Raw genomic sequence first — 9266 nt, forward strand, 5'->3', positions numbered from 1 at the left:
AGAAGTGGATGGAAAATCTCCTATCTTATGTCTCGCACCTGTTGCTTTGTTATTTGATGAAGTAAATTGAAATGCAAAACCATTTTTCCTTGTAGCTCTAATTTTAAGTTGATTAAAAATGTTTCACTTTTTAGCCTGGCATTTCACAATCAGAAAATTGAATAGAAATTCAGAAAGGGCTTTTAGTGTAAGAAACCTCTAAACCTCATTTGTAAACAACTTGAGTGTCAACATTGTTTCCTGGTTGGTGTTACTGCTATATATTTACCTTACATTATTATAATTCATTGTGTGTAATATATTAATAAGTGGCTTTATGTAGTAGATTCTAGGGAACATAAAGTCAAAGAAATTTGAAAAGCTATCTAGCAATATTACATATGTGTTTTACCGACTCCCTACAATGGCCTGTAGTTTGTTTTTTTAATTATCTCAATGTGAATACATACTCTGATACATCATAGACAGATATTTTTAACAAAATTGCCTACAACAATAAAATTGCCACTTAAAATTATAATTATCTATCTCTATTGTCTGTAGATAACACTACAAAATAACAGCCCCCCAAAAACTATATCAATATTACAACTCAGCATTGTGATTTTCCTAAAGATTTTCTTCACCTCTCATTTTACTTATCCATTTTCCCTTCTCTTTCCTCCCTTCCTTTCTTTCTTCCTTCTTTCCCTTCTTCCTTTATTGAATATCTACTCCTTCCTTAAAAAAAGTAAGACAGGGTATGCAGTAAAGAAATGTGAACAAGGACATTTTCACCTTCTAGAATTACTTTTCTGTCTTCTCTAGTTCTCATGCGATCTTCTCCCCACTTTGCACATTTCATGCGCATTACATTGGGTCCTGACTGGGTAATTCCCACTGGCATCCTATCGTGCAGACTTGCTTAGGCTATTCATCGTTATCCACTGTGCCCTAAGAAAACAGCTAATGTGCTCATACTGTCCATCTCAAAACATTCTTGTGCCACTATATATTTCCTTGGTGGTCTGCTAGATGTCTAGTGAGTCCAAATAATTCACAGTGTTCATAGTAAAAAATGACTTATGATAAAAAATGTTTTTCTTGGTCATAAAATTGTAAGACTTCGGAAAAACGGCTGCAGCAGTTAGATGATAGAAACTAGCTAGAAGCCCAGTCTGGTGCCAGAAGCTTTGTGTGCTATCACATAGCAGGACATTATTCTCAGTTTTGTGGGTCCCAAAATTGAGATTATTAGTTCATCCAGAGATGGATAAGTTAAGCTACTTGTAGTATCACAAATTATAAGAGATTTATAAATGAATGAATATACAGAGTAAATTTTTCAAGTTTATTTTATATTATTATTACTATTATTATATATTGCTTATTAACACCATAAGATTTGAGTTACATATAGGAACTATTTTATTGACCACTGTATTCTTAATACCTAGACTAATGCCTGGCACATATATTAGGCCTCCAATGAATATCTGGTATAAAAATACATTTATAAAATAAAAAGATTATACTGTAATTTTCTCCTTAATTCCTACGTCGTCCTTCAGGCTACAAATTCTATGAGGACAGAAACTATATTATTTACCTATGTTGTGTTGAGTTCTAACACAATGGGTTGGCTAATCAATACCTGAATGTGCATTTTTTTCCTACAGAAAATTAGAGTTTAAATAATAGTAATGCTGCCCATGGATGCTGCCAAGGAAGCATCGTAAAAATCTCTCTTCCCTGCAGTCATGGTTAAGTCAGAGCCTCTTAAAGAGTCAGAACAGCTGCGGAAGCTCTTCATTGGAGGGTTCAGCTTTTAAACAACTGATAGTAGTGTGAGGAGCCATTTTGAGCAATGGGGAAGGCTCAGGGACTGTGTGGTAATGAGAGATGCAAACACCAAGCGCTATGGGGACTGTGGGTTTGTCACATATGCCACTGCGGAGAAGGTGGATGCACCCATGAATGCAAAGCCACACAAGGTGGATAGAAGAGTTGTGGAACCAAAGAGAGCTGTCTCAAGAGAAGATTCTCAAAAACCAGGTGGCCACTTAACTGCGAAAAAGATATTTGTTGGTGGCATTAAAGAAGACACTGAAGAATATTACCTAAGAGATTATTTTGAACAGTATGGAAGAACTGAAGTGATTGAAATCATGATGGACCAAGGCAGTGGCAAGAAAAGGAGCTTTGACTGTGTAACCATTGATGACTGTGATTCAGTGGGTAAGACTGTCATTCAGAAATACCATACTGTGATTGGCCACAACTGTGAAGTTAGGAAAGCCCTGTCAAAGAAAGAGAAGGGTAGTGCTTCATCCAGCCAAAGAGGTCGAAGTGGTTCTGGAAACGTTGGTGGTGGTTGTGGAGGTGGTTTTTGTGGGAATGACAACTTTGGTCATGGAGGAAACTTTAGTGGTCATGGTGGCTTTGGTGGCAGCCATGGTGGTAGTGAATATGGTGGCAGTGGGGATGGCTATAATGGATTTGGTAATGATTGTGGTTAGGGAGGAGGCAGCCCTGGTTAGTCTGGAGGAAGCAAAGGCTATGGAAGTGGTGGACAGGGTTATGGAAACCAGGACAGTGGTTATGGCGGGAGTGGCAGCTATGACAGCTATAACAATCGAGGTGGAGGCAGCTTTGGTGGTGTTAGTGGAAGCAATTTTGGAGGTGGTGGAAGCTACAATGATTTTGGCAGTTACAACAATCAGTCTTCAAATTTTGGACTCATGAAAGAGGAAATTTTGAAGACGGAATCTCTGACCCCTATGGTGGTGAAGGCCAATACTTTGCCAAACCATGAAACCAAGGTGGCTATGATGGTTCCAGTAGCAGCAGTAGCTATGACAGTAGCAGAAAATTTTAATTACTGCCAGGAAACAAGGATGAAACAAAACTTAGCAGGAGAATAGAGCCAGAGAAGTGACAGGGAAGCTACAGGTTACAACAGATTTGTGAACTAAGCCAAGCATACTGGTGGCAGGGCCTAGCTGCTACAAAGAAGACATGTTTTAGACAAATACTCATGTTTATGGGGAAAGAAACTCGAGGATTATATTTGTGACTAATTATATAACAGGCTATTTTAGTTCTCGTTCTGTGGAAAGTGTAAAGCATTCCAACAAAGGGTTTTAATGTAGTTTTTTTTTTTTTGCACCCACGCTGTTGATTGCTAAATGTATTAGTCTGATCATGATGCTGAACAAATGCGTCTTTTTTAAAATAAAAAAAGTAGTAATGATAGTAATGACGGTGATGATGATGATGATGATGACACAAACAGGAAAAACAGATTATATGTGATCACGTTAAAAGAATCAGTTAACCATTACACAAACATTCGTTGTCTACCATACAACAGACACTGATCTGGGCACACTGGGAAAAATGCAGTAACTATGAAAAGTCCATGTCCAACATAAATTATGTTCTGTAAGGAGAAGACAGTCAATAAATAACAAGTCAATGCATAATTCAGACAATTTAGAATACTGAAATCTGTTATGAAGATTGCATGGCAGTGAGTGAGTGTGAAGGTGGTCTTGATTAAGTGAATGACTGGGCAGGGGAACATGGGAGGCAGCATTTTAGTAAAACTCAGTAGGGATGACCTCTCTGAAGATGGTACATTTCAATTATGAAGAGAACAGCCAGGAGAACATCTGAGAGAAGGGCATTCCAAGTAGAAGAAGCAAAAACATGAATGCCCTGAGATGAGATAAAGAAAAGTGTGACTAGAACACAGTTACTGAGGAGGAGAGCAGAAGTACAGGCAGATCATGTAAGGCCATTTGGAAGTCTATGATAAGGCTTGTTGATTTTATTAAGCATAATAGAAAGTGGTTGGAAAGGCTTTAATCAAGAGAGTTAGAATATTATACTTGATCTTTTGAAAGATTATGCTGGGTGCTTTGGGGAGAACAGATTGATGGGGGAAGGATTAGAGGCAAAATGATCAATTTCAAACTTGCTACAGGTTTTTCAGTGAAAGATAAGGTGGCTTAGACTAATAATAGACATGGTAAGAACTGGGTGGATTTGTGATAGAAATTTATATGTTGAGAAAATAGGAATGGCTGATGGGGTTAATGTTAGGTGTGGAGAAAAGTTGTCAGGAAATGTATGCCATTGCTATGTAATGGTTAAGGAGGGATTGAGATGGTTGGAAAACCATTTTAAGTGTTCGATTTTGGCCATGTTGAGTTGAAAGTGCCATTACAAATCAAAGCGGATTTGTCAAGAAGGCAGCTTTGGTGTTCAGAGAAAGTGCCATATTGAAAAATACAAATTTAAGATTTACTCGTATATAAATGTTATTAAAATCATATAATTGACTAGTAGTGCCTAGTGAGGGCAAAATGATTTAGAACATTGCCTCATTTAAAAGTGTGATATAGAAAGAGAATCCAACAAAGGAGACTGAGAAGAAGCAGGAGTGATGTAGAAGAAAATCTATGATGCCATAGAAATCTAAAGAAGAAAGTGTTTCAAGTAGAAAAGAGGGCTAAATGCTGTTGAGAATTTGGTAAGATGGAGACAGAATAGATGTCGATGCAAACTATTTTACTGCAGTAGAAGCATAAGTGTCTTGGAGTCTTTAGAGGTGACAATGGCAGACATGGATGTACAAACAACCGTATTTGAAGAAGTATTGCTGGGTAGTAATGTAGGAGAATGATGTAGTAGCTGGTAGAACAATGGAAGGTTTGTTTAAAAATGATTTGATACATTAAACCTGTTTTTATTCTGATAGGAATGACTCAGTAAATGGCAGGAAGTGAAGAACAAGAGAAACAAACAAAAGTGTGACAGCTACATCTTTGAGAAGGCAAAACTTGTTGGCACCAGGGCTTCAGTGCCAGAGTGGCCAATTAAAATTCCTTTATTATTTCAATGGGAAGTACAGGGTATCTAAGTACAGATGTAAGTGAGATGGTAAAATTGATAAAGGACAGATTTTTTTTCTTTAGTAGCAGTTATTTTTATATATGAAATATTTGGTAAAGTCATCATCAAAGAACGAAGAGTCTTTAGGGGATGTTGGAGAAAAGAGGAGGTTTGAAATTATATTAGAAAAACTGATATTACTGAAGGAATATAAAGAGATTGCTTAGAAGTTTTGAGTACTTTTTGAAGTTTGTCTTCTTAATATTTAAGAAAATCCATTCAGTATATTTATGTCACTTTTTTTAGCAATATTCAGCTTTGCAGCTGCAGCCAAGAAGTCCATAAACATTTAGTTATAGTCAGGGCTGAGATTTGCTAGGAAAGTCAAAGAGTGAGAGAAAGAGAAAGAAAAGCTAAAAGCTTAGTCATTAATGAAAAAGATAGGCAAAATTTATATCAAAGTTTACGGATTTGGATTTTTGAGAGTACAAGTGAAAAATTCAGCACTGAAGTAATAATAAGTAATAAGTGCTATTCTGTCCCCTTGAGTGTCTGAGCTGTGTGAGGGGTGTGTGTGTGTGTGTGTGAGGTGTGTGTGTGTGTTTCTGTTAATGGCCATTACCTGAAAGGGCTGTAGAAGAAAGTATTCACAAGAGATGGCAAGTGTCAGTTGGAAGCACAAAGGTAAAAAAAAAGTTTTTAAAATATTTAAATATATAGAGTGGCTATTGATGATTGTATGTAAGTTTTTAGTGGCATAGAAAAATATTTAAAAATGTAGAAGGAGAATGGAAAATGAGGTCAGAATAATAAATATGAGCAAAGCACAAATACAATCATCTTTTGATGACTGGCAATCTGATGGTGACTAAAATGGACTAGGCTGTGAGGCATTATGGGATTGTTTGTAGAGAGCAGGCCTTCTAAAGTCTTGCTTCTACAAATAGGATTCAAATAGCCTCAATATCTTCAGCTGATCGAAAGGGGCTGGTGGTGTACCTTTGAGCATGGCATGATATAATTTGTTTTTATTTAATATTAATGCTTATTGTAACTCCTCTTATCATTACCTATTTATAATATAAATACACCTACATCCCTACCTCTGAGCCTTATATATAAAGAAGACCACTGAGATAAATGTAGTGTTTAGTTTAGGTAAAAAAAAAGATATTAAAAGCCACAGAATAAAGAGCTAAATTAGACAAGGGTACCTTTAACTGGGTAATAACAATAAAATTGTGTGCCACACAAAGTGTAACATATTTTAAAACATGTATGCATCATTTTGCCTATTTTACATCTTATGCAAAAATTACTTTCACATATTGTTTATGATAAACTATTTTTAAAAGCTTATGCTGAGACTTCCTTCTTCATATTTTCATAAATATTTTTTATTATTTTGCATTAGAACCATAGCTAAAATTTTAATCTTCATTATAGCAGTAATAAAAGAGCATAACTGAAATTCATTTTAACTATAAATGATAATTCTCTAATAAATGTTAAATTTCAATGTCATGGTAGAAAAGTTATCACTGTTTATTACATGAAGAATTTAAATTTTACTAATGCCACAATTTTCCTGCTAATTCATTGTTTTCTTAATAGCACATAATTGTTTGAATAAAATTTGATGTCTCCTCATAAAAGAAAAGGCATTGTGAAGGAGCACATTCAATTACAACTAAAAAGTGTAGTTAAATGAAAAAGAGATTTGAAAATAACATTAATGTATATGAATGTAATCCATTAATCACTCCATTATGGAGTGATCAATTTGGCAAATACATTTCAGTATAAAGAAACACACATGGAGAATGTATACATCAAAATGATTCAGGAATTATGATCATGTAAAAGTATTCATTGTCCTGTGATTTAATAATTTTATAAATACCAATTAGAAAGCATATGGAAATAGTGAAGTCTTAAAGTCTACATAATGACACTGTCTTCCTTCCAAGAGAGCATTGCTGAATAGCTGCATGATAAATTCTGACAAGAGAAGGTCCATTTCAAATGCACCACTTTCAGTCAGCTATTTAATACTATTCCTACCTTTTTATTCTTTGTGGTCTTCCACTCATTTAGGTAATTGTTGAGCATATACCATGCATGTATGATTACAGATTACAATAAGTTCGAAAGACAAAGTGAAGATTGAAATTAGAGACTATCATAGAAATACCTAATCCACTTTTGGCACTCGGAATCAATTTCTTTGAATAAGTGACATTATACCAATGTCTACAGGATGTAGAACAATTGTGCAGAAAAAATATGGGAAAATGGCATGTTGTATATAGAGATAATGTGCCAAAGATGATAATCAGTTAATTTATAGACCGGAATTCTGAAGACAGTATGCTTTTCATAAAATTAAATATATATGTGTACATATATGAACTAGATTTTTCCAGCATGTTTTAAAAAATGCTTATCTGTAGCCGAGTGATTTTGAAAAACTTTAATCTGATGATTGACAAATAATTCAAAACTACATTTGACTACTTTCAAAAATAATTTTTTTTTTTTTTGAGACGGAGTGTCTCTGTCGCCCAGGCTGGAGTGCAGTGGCGCGATCTCGGCTCACAGAAAGCTCCACCTCCCGGGTTCACGCACTTCCAAACATTTTAAGGCTTTGATATTTTCTAAATAAGACGTAAACCCAACCTTGTATATTCTACTGATGTAAAATTTTAATTATTCCTACAGAAAACTATTCAAAGCTGAACATTTAAAGTGCTTTTTCTTTCACTTCTGTGGCCTATTTTCTTTTACTGTGTATGCAAACATTAAAACATAGGCACTTTTATGTACTAATAGTTCTATAGCTTGTTAACAAAAACTATATGCTTTGACTTAGTGCTTTTTCTATGTTTCTCTTTCTTCTATAATTAGGGGTTGTTTTTTGTTTACTTGGTTAAATGGGTGCTAGCAGAGCATAGTAACTTGTTTTTTGATTTAAAGAAAATCATTAATCCAACCAATACTGACGATTCACAGTCTAATCTGATTCATTAGTGTTTCTAGCTCTTGATTTCTCAGGGGAATCAACATTCCTTTTAACGCGCTTCTGCCACACTTTCCAGTTACATCAGGTGGGACGTGAATCTAATGGACTTATTTCATTTACACTTTTCCATTATTGCAAAAAAAAAAAAGTGATTTGCTAAATGGTCTCTAACGACCTGAAAGAGCTAATTCCACTTCCCAAAATGCCTAACTTTAACTGAGGGACAATCCATGTAAGGCTAAATTGCCATTATGTCTAGCTGTAATTATTACACTGAGAAATCTTTGATCCTAAAAGTATGGAGCCCAGAAGTATCTTTCTTAGTTGAAAATTACTTCATAATACAAACACCAGTCAGACCCACCATATTTTTTAGCTATACTCTTAAGCATGTATGATCTTCTTCATACATGAAATTACATAAACATAAAAATAACCAATTATTTTAATTCTCCATCAATTAATATTGTCACAATGTTTTGCTCTTATAAGTTAGAAAGAATGAATAATACCTACTATTTGATAGCACAACAGAGTGACCATAGTCAATAATTGTACATTTCAAAATAACTTAAAGAGTATAATTGGGTTGTTTGTAACTCGAAGAATCAATGCTTGAGGGGATGGATACCTCATTTTCCACGAGGCGCTTATTTCACATTGCATACCTGTGTCAAAACATCTCAAGTACCCCGTAAATATATACACTTACTATGTAATCAAAAAATTAAAAAATAAAAGAAATATAAAAAGTTTAATGTAATGAAAATATAAAAAATGCTTAGTCCAAAGAATAACACCTTTCATTTAGGTAAAATGAAGCAATACAAATAGTAAATTAGCAAGTTTACAATTTAGGTGCCAAATTCTATCTTTGCCTATAAAATTATATTTCCTAATAAAATATTTAGATAATACTTCATTTTTTTGTTTTGTGTTTCCCTATATAAATTATATTAGGGTGTTTTATCCTAAAAGATAAGTTCTGAAGCTTCTGAGATGATTTGGTAAGCCATTTTAACACTCTTGGATGCTAAGGATGTATTCTCATTTTGTTTAACATAAGGAGGTAAGGACAGTTCTGACAACATTATGTAGTGAAAACACATGTGAAAGAGTTGGATGCTCTTATTTTAGTACAAACAACCTCTTTAATTCCTCAATTTTGACCCTAGACATACTCATATTAGCAGGTTGTACATCATGGAACATATTTTTCTAACAGTCAATAAAATGAATGTGGTGGTTAAACTTATATGTCAACTTGACTGGGTTCAAGGGTACCCAGAAAACTGATGAAACATTATTACCTGATAAATATAGGAGTGCAGATATCTATTCACGATAGCAAATATATGGAAACAAA

The 9266-nt window shown here is 34.4% G+C and overlaps 1 pseudogene; it reads left to right on the forward strand.

The window, feature by feature from the left end:
- Positions 1-1739: 1739 nt before the first annotated feature.
- Positions 1740-2857, forward strand: LOC470857 (heterogeneous nuclear ribonucleoprotein A1-like; annotated as a pseudogene).
- Positions 2858-9266: the final 6409 nt, after the last annotated feature.

This window comes from Pan troglodytes, chromosome 2, assembly GCF_028858775.2.
Source record: "Pan troglodytes isolate AG18354 chromosome 2, NHGRI_mPanTro3-v2.0_pri, whole genome shotgun sequence".
Classification (NCBI taxonomy): Eukaryota; Metazoa; Chordata; class Mammalia; order Primates; family Hominidae; genus Pan; species Pan troglodytes.